The following is a 16,470-nucleotide window of genomic DNA, read 5'->3' on the forward strand; positions in this document are numbered from 1 at the left end:
TTGTTTGACCTTAGGAGACCCTAGTTAGAATGGACGTCCGAAAAACTTAGTTTCAAAACAAATGAAGTGAATATTTGTGAAAACTTATTCTCACCCTTATCCTTAAGATCTTTTCAAAAGAATAAATCCATGCTCTACTTTTCTTTGATAATTGTACATAAAATTTTGCACACTTGATCACTTCATTAACTTACTCATCCTCATTGCTCACAGATGGAGTACCAATGGGAGTCCTATCAGCTTGGTTCCGGAGGCGACCTAAGGTTCGAAAAGGAGTTGAAGCAACTGGTTGACCATCTAGGACACCCGTATCCCGAATTCTTCGGAATACCCCTCAAAGCTCAGTTAGGAGAACCACCTCAGTGGGACGTTTCTACTGATCTACGAAGGAAGCTTGATGCCCCGGTATGGGAAACCATATGGTTTTCTGTAACGGGAAACACTTGGAAGGAAGGACTAGACAAAGCTATGCAAGAAGCAATTTTCCGTCTGTGCGGACAAAATGAGGACAAGATCAAGAACACCTGCTTCATCTACTACCCAAGACATGACTCCATGGGAAGATCGATGACCATGCCCCCACCACAACCCAAGATGAACCCCTATGAAGCACCGGAGGACTTCAGGCAGTACAAAACCCGCAGAGATTTGGACAACGCCCTCGCCTCTCGCTAAGCACATCACCCGTGAAGACGAAGAATCCACCCTAAAGAGTAGTATCACCCTAGCACTTAAGTAGGTGTGAGTTGTATCAGGATCCCCTTGTATCGTAGAGCGATGAATGGTTCTTCAAACCAACGGTGTGTTAGATTTGTAATATGTGATGCTTGGTATGAATGAAAAAGTGTTGTCGGTGTTACCCCTGCAACACTACTCAAAATTTCAATTTGTGAACTTTTAAAAAAATTTAAACAAAACCAACCATAGAAATTTCCCTCTTATCTTATCATCTACCTCAATGTTCAGATGGCCCCACCAACCCGCAACACCACCCAGGATGCCATGATGCAACTACTGCAGACGATGATGACAGACCGCGAAGCCGAGAGAGCTGAACGCCAAGCCAACATTGCTGCACTGCAACGGATAGCTCGGAACAATCAAGGCCACGGAAACAACGATCACCCTGGATCAAAGCTGAAGAACTTTCAGCACACCAACCCTCCGATGTTCAACAAGACCGAAGAGCCCCTTGATGTCGATGAGCGGCTCCGGACCATGGAGAACAACCTCGAAGTTGCGGGAGTTGAAGCCGCGAGAAAAATACTTGTTCGCCACCCACTACCTGTCAGGACCTGCCAGAGCCTGGTGGACAAGTGCCCGTGCAATGAATGCGGGACAGATAATGACATGGGAAGACTTCAAGCTGAAGTTCAGCAAGTATCACGTGCCCCAAGGACTGATCAAGAAAATGAGAGACGAGTTCCGTGAACTCAAGCAAGGAAGGATGTCCGTGGTGGAATACCGCGACAGGTTTCTCACTCTGTCAAGGTACGCCCCAGACGAGACTGACACCAATGAGAAAAGAAAGGAAAGATTTCTGAACGGACTGCACGACGAGATGCAAACTGTGTTAGTGAACATTCCGTTCGCCGACCTAGAAGCCCTGGTGGACTCAGCCATCCGGATGGAAGGAAAGCCGCATCGGGCCAATGAGAACCGCAAGCGCAGAATGATGAACCAGAATGGACCCCACCATACCCGGAAGTACCGCAATAACTCCTCCGGAGGATTCACCCCCGAAACAACAGGCCACCTGCTCGTACTTATCGCCCCAACTACGCCAACAACAACGGAGGACCCCCGAAGCCCGGAGGCAACAACAACAACAACAACAGCCACCACAACAACAACAACCCCAACAGCAACAGCAACAATGGGAACAACAACAACACCAACACTGGCCCGAGGACTGGAAGCAATGCCATTCCCGTCAACCCCAAGGACAAGTCAACTGTAAACTGCTATGAATGTGGAGTTGTGGGCCACTACTCCAATGAGTGCCCCAAGAAGCTTGCCAAGATCGCCGCCAACACTGCTGCACCTGCTCAACAACAGCGTCGCTTCGCCGGTAGAAGGAACCAGAACAACAACAACGGCCGCCTCTACCACATGACTGCCACTGAAGCTCAGGAAGCACCCCGAGACCATGCCAAGTATGTCTTCCTGTTAATAAAATGCTCAATCTCTCTTAGGAACCTAACTTTTCTTAAAATCTCGGGACGAGATTTGTTTAAGGGGAAGGGTTTGTAACATCCCAAGAATTTCAAAATAAAACAAATGAATTTTCACTAGTTCCAAATTTTGGAACCAACAAAAACTTTTATTAAAGTAAGTATGATACATAGTGATCTTGCTTAATTCTTGTGTTATTGCTATGATTGCTTGTTATTAGTATTTGAAGTAATTTTAAACCCTAAACCTCACCTCTCCTATCACCATACTAGTTAAAATAAAATAAAAGGAAAGTAAATAAGAAAAAGGCATATGTGCCTATGGCTATAATTATAGATCCTTACCCTAGATGTTTCCACTTTATTTAGAGGATTGGAAATGCTTCATTAACCTTATATAGTACTTCTTAAATCATTTCCAAGATGAAACTAAAGAAAATAAAAAGAAACAAAACAATGCCATAGAGGCATATGAGATTAAAATAGCACATTTGTGAATTTAAGAAAATTGACCCTAGGACTTGTTGTGAATGGTTGGATCACCTCCATATATCATTTCAACATTCAACAAAACCAATTGGGTCAAACCAAGTCAAATTAAAAATAAAATACCACATATGCATAAAAGCATATGTGACACATAGGCATTTCACCAAACATTGACCTAGGTCTCTAAACCTTGACCAAATGGTGTGAAACCATCTCTAAACCTATTATAACACTAAATGGACCCTAACCCATGTCCAAGTAAGGCAAGAACAACCCTAGTACAAGTTTATGAAAATTTGACACCTCATCTCTTATGTATTAAGGCCAAATTTGCAAATCTTGAACAAGACCCTTTGATTTAGTTTCAATGCTCTTAAAATGTTTCTAAACTCATAAGAACCCCATTAGAGTCAACCAAAGTCAAATTAAAGGGAAAGAAATCAAATAGGGAGAAAACTCCCAAAATTCACTCACATACACATAACCCAATTTTGCAAATCTTCAAACAAGGCCACAATTGCTTGATCCCTTGCTTGTAGAATGTTTATATATGATAAATAAACACAATTGCATCAAAGAAACCAAAAACAAATCGAAGCAAAACTCAAAATCAACATACATGTGATAATGGTCATTTTGTCACTTTATAAAATGTTCCCCACTTTACCACTCTGTTTTTCTCAACTCTCAAACCAAACTTAGTCAACTATGACCATGTCATCCAAGACCATGTCAAGGTTAACAACTTTCATGTTGACCATATCTGCTAATGTTGACTAGGTTGACCAGAAAGACAGGGACAAGTGGAGACTTTGAATCTATGTGAAGATAACCCACTTTTTGAAACTTTGCAAATCTTCACCAAAATGGACACCACCACCACTATTCTTTCTCTCTAATTATATAAGTGAGCTCCACCAAAAAGAATTGCAAAAATCCAAATAAAATTTCATGCGGCCATTTAGTCGAACACCTTGCAGGCATGATTCAGATTTTGGCACACATGCTATTATCCTCTGGATTTTTGCCTAAACCCCTTTCTCTCTTTGATCATTGTTGCTTTGGTACCCTCCCTGCATCAACCTATGCACTGCATACCTACACCAAGTGGTGCCATGATCAAATTTGGCCATGCCAAGTACCCATGCCGGCCACCTATGACATCTCTCTCTCTGGCTCTCCCCTCTCTCTTTCATCTTGTCATCGAGCATCTGTGTACTCCCCTAAGCACGCCTGTACCCTCCCTATACAAAGAGACACACACAATCGACCGAACCAGGCGCGCCCATGCACGCCCAGAACGTGCCAGGCACGCGGTGACCGTGCCCCGACCCAACCCTGGCCGCGCCAGTGCACACACCCGCCTGGACGCTCTCGTCCTTCTCTCCCTCTCTCCTCGTACACGCGCACCCTACACCACACCCGAACCCTGTTAGACAACCGCATAGGCTCGCAGCAGCACCGTAGCCATCGCCATGATCGCCGACCTGCCGCGCCGGTACTGCAAGTACACCACCGTCGCCAGGGCGCCACAGGCCATCATTGGACGCGCCATCAAGCGCGCTAGCACCGCCTAGACGTCGCCTACACGATGCTCGCCCTAGCTTGCCTCTTCGCTCACAGTAGACGCCGCGCCATGGCCGCCCCTTCGCAGCACCCACGGCTTCCTCGACCCCCTATAAAAGCAAGCACTCCCTGGACGATCTCCTCACACCATTCGCTTCACCTCTTCCCTCTGATCATCCTCGAACACTTCCCCTCCTCAATTAGACACTAGCTCGCCGGAATTTGATCGGAGTTTGCCGCCACGGTAGCTCAACGAGGACGACGACTCCAACCACCGCAGCACCTCCCGCGACCCTCGTCCGCACCGCCGTCGTCTTCCACGTCGAACGCCCGCCTCGCCAAGTCCTGCCTGAGCCCAGGTACGCCGCCGACGACCCTCGCTGCCGCCGGTAGGGTTAGCTCTCCGGCGAGCTTGGTCGAGGATGAGGACGAACCTCGGCCGTGCGATCCGCCTTTTGATCCAACGGCGCAGCTTACCGCGTACCGCTTCGGTGAGTTTAAGCCACCGACGGGTGGACCCTCACATGTCAGGCGGCCCGCGTCGTGCCGGTCACGCCGCTTGGGCCGGCCCGTTTAGCCCGTTTCAGCCCATTTGCTTTCCCGCCAAGCCCAGTAGTTTAAATTTGGTTTAATCCATTTTTAGTTCAAATCCAATACTTGCTGCCCACTTCAAAGTTGAATAGTTCAAATTCTACAAACTCAAATTTAGCAAATCCAAATGTTCTGGTGAGCTTATGAATTGCCCTAACTAACCCCACTGGATTCAACCTCATATCTTGTATAGTTTTTGAATAGCAAAAATAACAAAACAGATACTTTTCAGTATTCAAATAAATCTTAAAAATCAACCATTATGAATTTTGAAGTGAATCCAATTGCAATAATTCACATTTAACAAACTCTAATTTACTATGTAAAAATATGATAGGTGTTCTGTACATGATCATGGGCTAGAATCAAAATATTGGCTATGTAGTCAATACTAGCCCATCTAAACTATTTCAAATTTTAGGAACTTAAACCAATGAGGTGTAGCACCTCATTTAAATCGTTCTCACCAGTGATATGAAGTAATTTGTTGACCTTTAAATGCTTAGGCTCATACTTGTTCACTTGTAGAATTTAAATCAACATAGTATTTAAATTGCACTAGTATTTAAAATCACATGAGATGATGAATCTCATTTAAACCACTTTTCTCAAATACTAAGTGAGAAGTGTTGACCTTGGTCAACATGGGATCATCCATGGTTATTTGAGAATATGGCATCACCTCAATAATAGTTTTTACTAAATTAAGTTACAACTATGTGTTAAATCATATGAGAGGTACTCCTCTCATTTAAATCTTGTTCTCAAGTAATTCAACATGAGGTAGTGACCATGGTCTAATAATCTCATATTGAGTTATTTGGTGGCATTAAATCACTATCATGCTAGTATTAAAATGCATGAGGTATGGAACCTCATTTAAATCATTTTTCTCAAATGATAAGTATGAAGAGGTTGACTTTGGTCAACCTAGGTCATATATTATCCATAAGAGAAATTAAATCTTAAGAAGAATTCAATGAGAGGAAATTATTTCTCCAAACCAAAGAGAAACCCTACTTTCAACTTTCAATGAGAGGAAATTATTTTCCTAATATTAAATAAAGAAACCCTAGCATAATTTGTGAATAAATGCTAAGTAGTGATGCTAAATCATTTGAGTGAGCCATTAAGGCTAATTAAGAGTACTTAAGTATTGTTTGGTGATTGTATCCTCGTATTCGTTTTTAGACGCTAGTACCGGAGACTATCAAGAGGAGGAGGTATTCTACCAGAAGGAAGAGCCAGAAAACTTTGATCAATACACCAATCAAGGCAAGCTAACACTCTTGCAAGGTTCCCTTGTGCAAAGCTCTACAAGAGCAAGGCACCAATATTTTTACTTTATGCTTAATGCTCCTATTTCCCAAGTTTTTACTTTACAAGCTTTTCTAAATTTTGTTTATCAAAGTTTACCTTTTGATTCATGTTTCACTTGGTTTAGATATAGAGTAGAACAAGAGCATCAAAGTTAGCCTAGAGCAAGACAAGCTAGTTAGCACCCCTCATGACTAGTTGCTATTGCTAAATAAATAAAATTGACTACTCTAGATGGGATCATGTGAAATGAAATGACTTTGAAAACCTTGGAATGATGATTCATTCTATTGAAAGATTTTGAAGGTGAATATGACTTGTGAATGACTTGGTGAATTTTACAAAAACTGATGGTTGGGTTCGGATGCGATACCATTCCAATTTGAAAGTACCCCCACAATACCCAATATGGGTAAGGGCTTAACTAGAAATTTATGTGCTTTAGTATGGGTTCCCTCTAAACAAGCGTCATCGGGGTTAGGCCGAGGGCTGCCTCCACAACAAACAAAACGATGCGATATGACGTGGAATGAGGTGAATGTCCGGCCCAAGCCCTGTGCGGTTCCGGGTTGATTGCGGTTTTCACCGGGAGGCCAAGCTCATGGGGAGAGGTGCCTATACTAGAGTATGTAAGTGAAAGGTTATGGTTGGTAGTCCGCATACGGAGTATGGTAAATCGGGGCCGATTAACCACGACGGATTATTGCAAATATTGTGGCACAAGCGTACGACCTCTGCGAGTGTAGAACTATTCGAATAGCCGTGTCCACGGTTACGGACGATTGGAAAGGCCATACTGTTCCGTCATCAGACCATTTTCAAAAATGTGACATATGACTTGTGACTTGAACTGGAAAGGTGAATGGTGATTTTGAAGTGAATCACAACAGAGTTGTGGGAATGACACTAATGTTCCCACTTGAGTTAGTTTAGCAAATGAAGAGTCTTTTCTAAATGTTTATGAAATAAACTTGGCTTTATGCAAATAAACCTAGAGCTTAGTATCCCCTTACTAGAATTAATAGTGCTTACACTAGTATTAGTTTGCGAGTACTTTAAAAGTACTCATGGCTTTGTCCCTGGCTATTCAAATGGCCAGACTATGAAGGTGAACAGCAGTACGAGGAAGATGGACAGCAGGACGTCTACGACAACTAGGACCGCTCCTGACGTCAAGCGTTGGCATGTGGATTAGATAGCCACTACTACTTCGCTTCCGCTATGTGTTATGTAATGAATAAATAGAACTTCTATTATTGTAATGAGACTGGATCATGTGATCCTTTATTTGTAAGACGATTATGTGTTGTAATAAATGATGACTCTATGATATTCAACTATTATGTCTCGCAACAACAATATTCCTGGGATTGCGATGTACGGCATAATAGGCATCTGGACTTAAAAATCCGGGTGTTGACACATCCTCTTCAACCTCGTCTCCATTGTCGTGTGGGGCATCCTCTCCATCACCTTCGTTATCATCATCTCCACCATCATCATCTCCATCACCATCGATATCATCATCTCCATCATCACTCATCCACTGAGTATGCCCCTCCATGAAACTATACCCGAGCAGGTGTTGATTCACTATGCCCGAGAAGGGGTCAAACAACGATCCTAGCTTGCATCTTCGACAAGGACACATTATATCCTTTCGCTTTTTCGATACATGTCGGCCGTCGCGCGTTCCACGTATCTATCCACGACGCTTTCCCTCATCGCGATGACCATCGCCGCCTACAAGACAAGATAATTGATTACACCGCCGTCTCGGTTTTCACGGAAAAAATTCGGCATGACCTTTGCTAAATATTGTCATGCTCGGAGTTCCAAAATTCGCCGGAACGGAAGTTAATCAACATTCCGGCAAAACATTGGCAACTCAATGTTCCCGCACGCGTAAACAAATGCAAAACAATGCATTTACATATATGGAACCGCGCCTTTTGCAATTCTACTAGTGTAACCGCGACTTTTCACCAACTCATGAACATTCCACTCATTATTTATATACCTATTAGTTGACGCGACGTCCAAAAGCACCGGAGAGACGTCACACGTCGACTTTATGCTCGAGAGATCTAGAGAGATCTACAAATAGAGAGATCTAGCTAGATCTAGTGGAAAAGGTGGTGGGAGGAGATAGATCTAGATCTAGATCATGCAAGTCATGCTAGAGGGGCTAGGTAGTGCATGATTTGCTCAAATACATCATATTTTGTTGGTTGAAATAGCTAAAATGGGTGGGAGAATGAGATAACAAGTGCTTGGGTTGATTTGCCATCACATATGAGTGTGTGAGGGTGGTGGTAGGTGGCTGGTCGAGTTATGGCATATCCCGAGTTACCGCCGGCGCCTACATGTGCGTTTGCCAGCGGTAGGGCCTATTACCGCCGGCACATACGGCCCACAAACGCCGGCGGTAAGTGCAGGATGGGTGGCCCACCCAGCCACTCGTTACCCCCGGCATTTCCATTTTCGGGTTCGCCGGCGGTACAGCCCTCTACCCCCGGCGGTTTGGGCGCAAAACGCCGGCGGTAAGTGCTGTCTGGGTGGCCCGCCCAACCCCTCGTTACCCCCGGCATTTTCATTTTCGCGTTCGCCGGCGGTAAAGCCCGCACCCCCGGCGCCTTCCGTTCAACTCGCCGGCGGTAGGGTTAGGCCACCCTGGAAGGTCTTACCGCCGGCATTTTCAAAACGTACTCGCCGGCGGTAAGGAGTGCTGCTATAAGCCTTTTCCTAGTAGTGCGGTTGACCGGGCCTGGGACCGGATGACCCGGTTGTGGGTCCGGTCTGACCGGGTCCTGGACCGGCCAGGCTGGACCTCTTCCTCCCGCCTCTTCTTCCTCTTCCTTCTTCTCTTCTTTCCTTCTTCTTCTTCCTTGCACCATGGGAGTTCCTTCTCTCTTGGTCCTTGTCGATGTCGGCACCTATAGACACCATGATGATAGGCATGAGGTAGCACACCATTCAAGTTGGTGTTGAGGTCGACCATAGAGAGGAAAGAGTTCACCTTGACATATATGGCGGGGTTTTGTGTTGTTGGTCCACTTGGGGGACTCCTTGGCCATGGTGTAGCGTCGATGATAGGCGGGGTTGCGCTTGTTGGTCCACTTGGGGGACTCCTTGGCCATGGTGTAGTGTCGATGATAGGCGGGGCTACATCATCTCCCCCCCTTGGGGAAGAGTCATCCTCGACTCTTGTTCCTCCTCACCAGACGGTGTAGTCCATGACGCTTGTCCCATGTTGTGGTAGAGGGATAAAGTCGCGGTCGAAGAAGAGCTTGGGGAAAAACAACTTGCGAAAGGAAAGCTTGTGCATGCCAAATTGGTGATCGGTGAACAAGAGGCTCTCAATCAAATACGAAGCATCAAGTCGTTTCTCCAAGAGGCATGTGGCAAAAATGGGAACCAAAAGAGTGTCGATGTATCCAAAATGTGGTAGGGAAAAAATTTGTGCATGTAAGAGTTGTAAGGTGTCAAAAATGTGATGTGTAGCATTGTCCCACACAAATGGAACAATCAAAAGGCAAGTATCGACGGCAAAATTTTGTGCAAAATTGTTATGTGCAATGGCAAAGAGATGGAAACTTCTAGCTTGGGAAAGTATGGTTGGCGTGAGCCAAGTATGGGTATCCTCAAGTGTCAAAGAATCCATTTCAATTGCCAAAGATGAAATGAGAAATCCAAAGAAGAGCAACTTTATGAGTGACATGTGGCACAAGATGCATAAGGTGTCTCTCACATGTATGACATGGTCCTTGAGATTCTCGGAGTGTATGATGATAACATCAAGACATACAACAACCATTGTGCCAACAAGATGTGACAAGATATGTTGCATAAGAAGCAAAAGAGGTGACGAAGCATTGGTCCAAACCGGAAGCTCGACAAGACAAGCCGGAAACACACGAGGGCGAAGGCGTTTGGGAACATACCCTTTGGCGTGAATCCCATGGGTTGGATCATGTATCTCGTCCGTGTTGGGGTAGCTCTCAATTGCGCGTTTCATGAGCTCATGCTCCGTAGCGGTGGAAGTTGTCATGCGGTTACCTATACACACAAAAGAGAAAACAAAAAGCGTGTGTGCATGGTAGAGGAACACATCATCCATCATGATGTTCCATGTCTTGTGCACATCACCATTAGTGACAATCAAGATAGTATGAAATGCATGGCGATGGTGCATATGGCAAGAAGGTGCATTCATGGCATGAGGTAACTCATGATCATCAAAAAGTGAGAAGGCTATGGGGGCCATCTCGTGGACAATGAAATAAGCATTCTTGCATACCAAGCATAAGAAAGAGCAATTGTTCACAATCTTGGATGCAAGGATCATGGAGTGGTGTAAACATTTAGGGCAAAGCATGTGGAACAATTTATCATTGTTGTCGACAACCCTATGGAAAGAGCAAGTGGTCATCAAGGGTGTCACAACACAAGTATTATCATGATCATTATCATTGCAAGCAAGCGGGGGAAAAGTGAAACTCTCATAGCATGGCATGGTCATGGTATCACAAGCATTCACTTCCACATGATCAACCGTGTTAACAAGCAAAGTATCGCATGGGAAAATGAAAGTAGCATGTGACGTAGCAAATGTATCATCAAGATCATGCATGCACTCATAAGTCATCATGTCCACTAGTGGGATCATGGCATCATCAACACCTATGTTGTTACCTTTGTAGGCCGACTCATTTGAGGTAGGTGTTGTGGAAGTAGGAGGATCCATGTGGTCGACATGTCCGTCTTGGAGCAAGCATGGTGAGATATCATCATCTTCATGCACCATGTACATCGTCTCCATAATCGGGAACTCATCCTCCGTGGAACCTAGTGCAACATAAGAAGACACAAACGAGGGGGAGGTTAATGTGTTAGCAAATGCGATGTCCTCCATGGACCTATCATCTACCTCTCTTAACTCACTTTGTGTATCACTCATGTCCTCCAAATGGAAGCACTCAAACTCACATATGGGGTGGGAGTCACTCAACTCACTATCACTCTCACTCAAGTGGGCTAAGTGGCTCTCATGCTCACATGGGATTGGTACCAACTCATTGATCAAGCATATAGGAGTAGGCTCGACTTTCTCATCTCCATGCGCCTCCTTGGTTGAAGGGAAGTTCCCATGCTCAACCATCTCAACTCCATCGCCTCCCAAGTCGTCCTCCATCGGTGGCGCCGTAGTGTCGTGGAGAGCTAGGCTCGGATCCACATCATCCTTGAGTTGACCTTGTTGATCTTCATCTTGAAGTGTGGGCGCTAAATGCTTCTTGGTGGCTTGTGCGTGTAGCTTGTCGAAGTAGAGCGTCTTGGCGCTTGGCGTTGTGCATTGCCATGCCACATGACCCTTGGCCTGGCACACCTCACATAGGAGATTGGGACATTCCCGTGAAGGGTGGCCTTGTTGCTTGCACTTGTAGCATCGGAGTCCATAGGCATGTGACGAGGTAGGGGCCATTGTGGTGGTGGCACAAGAGGGAGAAGTCGCCTTATGAGGAAGTCCCTCTTGATGTGCCCTCTCCATCCTTGGAGTGGTAGACACCCTAAGATGGTGTTTGTCGCCTTCATGGCGAGGCTCTCGTAGTCGTGCTTCATCACCATGTCTTGATGAGTGTCGTCGAAGATCCTTGGGGGATGTTGGTCGATGGCGATCATGAAGTGGCTTGTGGCGGTGAAGCTCATGTGGTGACGTATGTCGGCGTAGACCATGAGGTGGTAGTGGTCGACGACTATCATGAGATGGTGTGAGTCGATGACGGTCCTTGCCATGCCGAGATGATGGCTCATGCGACTTCGCATGTTGCTTGCGGCGCCTTGTGGAGCTTGGAGAAGAGTGTCGATGACGATCATGTTTTAGACGCTCTTGATGCTCCATATGATGTACTTTAAGTCGACGATCTTGTGCATAAGCACTCTCATGGTGGCGCCTAGTGGAGCTCGGAGAAGTGTGTCGATGACGCTCATGATGGGGACGCTCTTGATGATCCACATGATGGTGCCATCGTGGAGGTCCTCTATCCTCATATGTAGCTCCATTGGCCAAGTAGGTGACTAGGTGAGGCTCCGCCATGGTGTCGATGTCGTAGGCGTGGCGTTGCTCCACCATGTCGTCCATGCTTGATGAGCCATTGTCGATGTAGGGCTCGTCGAAGTCGTCCTCAAGGTGGTGCTCCACCATGTCGTCCATGTCGGTGATGCTTGGGGAGCCATGGTCGTTGTCGAGCTCGTTGATGTCGGAGATGTCGGTGATGCTTTCGGAGCCATAGTCGGAGTAGAGCTCCACATGTTCCTCCACATCCGCGGTGCTTGAAGAGGAATCCTCCTCGAAGTGCTCCATGGACTCCTCCGTATCTTCCTCGTCGCTATACATGTTAGCACGATGGTATCTATATGGTGTATGTTAGTGGAAGAACACTACCTCGCAACCTTACCGTGGTATGACAAGATTGGGGTGATCCAACAAAACCGAGAGTTAGAACAATTGTATCGGGCACTCACACAAAGACACACGCAAAAGCTAGCAAATATGGTGTTAGGTGAGTGTGGTGGAAAGCCAAACGACGAAATCCGAAATCAAGTGTATTGTCAAGAGTGGGTGAAATCCAAAAATTCAAATGTCAAAGCGATGATCACTATAAACACGGAAAAGATGTGGAACACACACACGGGATAAGCGGGGTTAGTGCAACCAAAAGTGAGCGGAAAAGTGTATGTAAGGGTGCTCGGTGTCACACTAACACAAGGAGAGGCAAAGCTTTGGTTGCAACGGAGAGACAACTAGATTCACACGCGGCCTCTCTTCTCTTTTCTCTCTTTTGCTTAAAAGCTTTTTCTCTTTTTGTATTTGGTGGCACTTGCACTCTTTTGTATCTATGGTGGCACTTGCACTCTTTTGTATGTATGATGGCACTTGCACTCTTTTTGTGCTTTTCTTTCTTTTTCACGCTCTATGTTAGCGTTAGCTCGCTCTTGCTATCTTGCCACACGAGTTTTGCTTAGAAGCTTGACTCCACACTACACACACACCTCACAATCGGGGCCACGTGCAATGTCTCGCAACACTCAATAAGCAATGCTCGATAGGATGGATCGCAAAAGAAGAGGGGTTACAAGGGGAATGCAAGTTATACCTAAGATGTTAGGCGGTGATGAACACACAACTTGCGATGAAGGTGGTGGTGTCAAGAGTACGGTTGCAAGCCCGGGGTGCCGAGGATGTCGTCGCTTGCTTCGTAGCTGCGGATTAGTTGTACAAACAAGGCACTCAAACCGGAACAAGCAAACACAAGTTAGCGGAAGAAATGGGTCAAAGTAGCTTGGCGGCGGTGGCGGTGGTATGCCGGTGGTGGATGGTGTCGATGCCCTTTTGGTTGCGGCGGAGGTTATGGGGCCGCGGTGATGATTCCCGGTGGTTTGGGGAGGGTGGCGGTGCTTGCCGGCGGCGGAGAGGGTGGCGGTGGTTGGCGGAGGTGGTGGTGGAGGTGGCGCCCGGTTGGCGCCCGGTTGACCAGGCCCTGGACCGGCCTGCCCGGTCTACAGCCCGGTTGACCGGGTTCGGCCTAGTTGGCGCCCGGTTGGCGACCGGTCTAGCGCCCGGTTGGCCGGCCCCGGCGCCGAGCTGTCCGGTCAGCGGCCCGGTTGGCGCCCGTCGACCGGATTTCGCGGGGCACGGCTTTTCTCTCTCCTCGTTCTTGAGCGAAATCAAGCCAAATCGACCAAAACGAAGGGAAATGATGGAATTGGGGGCTAAAAGTTGGGGAGATAGTAGATCAAGCACTCCAACACCAAATCCATGGACCAAAACCACTCAAAACGCAACCAAATCACAGATCGGTCAAAAGGCAAATTAGGGCTATTTTTGGGGATTTTTGGGGAAATTTTTTAGAGACGAAATTGGATGGGTGGGGGGTCAAATCCGCGGAAACCAAAGGCTGCTGATACCATATGATGAGGTTTAAGACCCCGTTTGTGGCCCGATCTTGCGGTTGACCCGAAATCCAAAGGTGGGGGAGAGGGAAAGCGCGAAGAACACGATGAACACGAAGAACGCGAGGAACTCACGCACGCACACCAACCCGATACAATCGATACTTACCCCCGTGGCTCGATGGACCACGCCAATACAATCAACCCGGAAGAGACGCGCGGTAGAATTCCGAGGTGAGAGATCGGTGAGGGAGATGAATCAAGGAGTGGAGAGAGAGTGGGTAGCACTAGAATCTCACACACCAAATCCATACATCCAACAAGGGTAGCCTTGATACAAAGGGGATGAAACCTTAGGGAGACAAAGCTCAAATCCATGTCTAAGCCTAAATCTTGTCTAAGGAGCTAAGGGGGTGACCTAGGGGCTTATATAGGCATACAAGGCAGCTTGGGTCGAACAGGTAAGTGGTGGACCGACTCGGGCCGTTCGGTCGAGTCGAACCCGTGCAATCCGGTTTGGGATCCGGTCGGATCGGGCTCGTGACCGGGTGGTCCGGTCTCGGGTCCGGTCGACCGGCGCCAACCGGGAACTTGCGAAGTTTCCGGTCGCCTTCCGGTACGAGGCGGGGAATCCGGTTGGGCGCCCGGTTGACCGGGCTCGGGACCGGATGACCCGGTTGTGGGTCCGGTCTGACCCGGTCCTGGACCGGCCAGGCTGGACCTCTTCCTCCCGCCTCTTCTTCCTCTTCCTTCTTCTCTTCTTTCCTTCTTCTCTTCTTTCCTTCTTCTTCTTCCTTGCACCATGGGAGTTCCTTCTCTCTTGGTCCTTGTCGATGTCGGCACCTATAGACACCATGATGATAGGCATGAGGTAGCACACCATTCAAGTTGGTGTTGAGGTCGACCATAGAGAGGAAAGAGTTCACCTTGACATATATGGCGGGGTTTTGTGTTGTTGGTCCACTTGGGGGACTCCTTGGCCATGGTGTAGCGTCGATGATAGTCGGGGTTGCGCTTGTTGGTCCACTTGGGGGACTCCTTGGCCATGGTGTAGTATCGACGATAGGCGGGGCTACATCACATATCCTAGTTATTGAGTTTTTGAACCTATGTTAAGTTCTCAACAATTGTTTACTTATGATTATGTGATTGTGATTCCTAAATTTTGTTAGTTGTCATATACTCAACTACCTGGATGCTCAAGTGAAACCAATAGTTTGATTGTCATGTGTTGTAGACTTCGCCTACTGTTTTTTTCTAAAACCTTATCAACTTTAGTTTTAACTTTAATTGTTATATAATTTTGATGTTTGATTTTTTATTTAATTAATTTGTGTGTTAGAAATTATGATGCAATAGAGTTGTTTTATTTTGATGGAATTATATAAATAAAGCCAGAGAATTTAGAGGGGCTAGTCTATTGGGGGTGCCATTGGAGGGTATCTTCCCCCAGCTGTTGGTACATCAGTCCTGACGCCTCAAAAGCGACAATATTTGGGGGCATCCGAGCAATATAGAGGGAGCGCCGCGAGAGATGCTCTAATGTACATATTTGTTAGCCAACTTGAATATCAAACCTATTTGAAGAATACTTGCCAAGTAAGCATATAACTCCATCTTTTGATTTGTACAATATAGCATGAATTATCTTTACAACACCAAACATAGTTTAAATTATGGAAGTGTTTTTTTCATCACCAAATGATGAGCAATCTGCACCGCATGCATGCAGGCATGTCAGCACTGCATCATTTCAGCTTGACAATTCTCCATCTGTCAACCACATCCCACTCCCAGCATGGGCACAATCTTAGATGGAGCGAGTAATACGTCGTTCATAAAGGCAGAAAGGTGCTTCCCTGGCCCTGATGGCCTGATCCTGATGAGGAGGACGCCTAGTAGGCTTGGCTTGATGGCACTATGTCACCCCTCTCTGCCTGCCTTTCTTGATGGCTAAAGACAGGTAACCAACTCACCAGGCCCACGAGGGATTCTTCAACACCTTAGAGCAGGTACAATAGAGTCCAGTCAGCTGACTATAAGACATTAAATAATATATTTTAGATGAGTTGGAGGAGAGAGAAGAAGAGAGAGAAGGGAGGTGGGCTACTATGCAATAGCCAGCTCTTGCACGTGCTCCTAGGCACTTTGTGAGAGTGAAAGGTGGGCCATATATTAGTAAAGTACAACATTCTTATAGCCAACTATTGTACATGTTAGCTATATGATGACTTACAAATGATATGACATCTTGTTATAGCCAACAGTTGGCTATACTATTGGAATTGCTCTTAGAGCAAGTACAATAAGTTCTAGTTAGCTGGCTATAAAGATTAAAATAGTATATTATTGTTTAGTTGGAGGAAAGATAGGAGGAGAGAGG

Source organism: Lolium rigidum, unplaced genomic scaffold (genome assembly GCF_022539505.1).
Source record: "Lolium rigidum isolate FL_2022 unplaced genomic scaffold, APGP_CSIRO_Lrig_0.1 contig_18027_1, whole genome shotgun sequence".
Taxonomy (NCBI): domain Eukaryota; kingdom Viridiplantae; phylum Streptophyta; class Magnoliopsida; order Poales; family Poaceae; genus Lolium; species Lolium rigidum.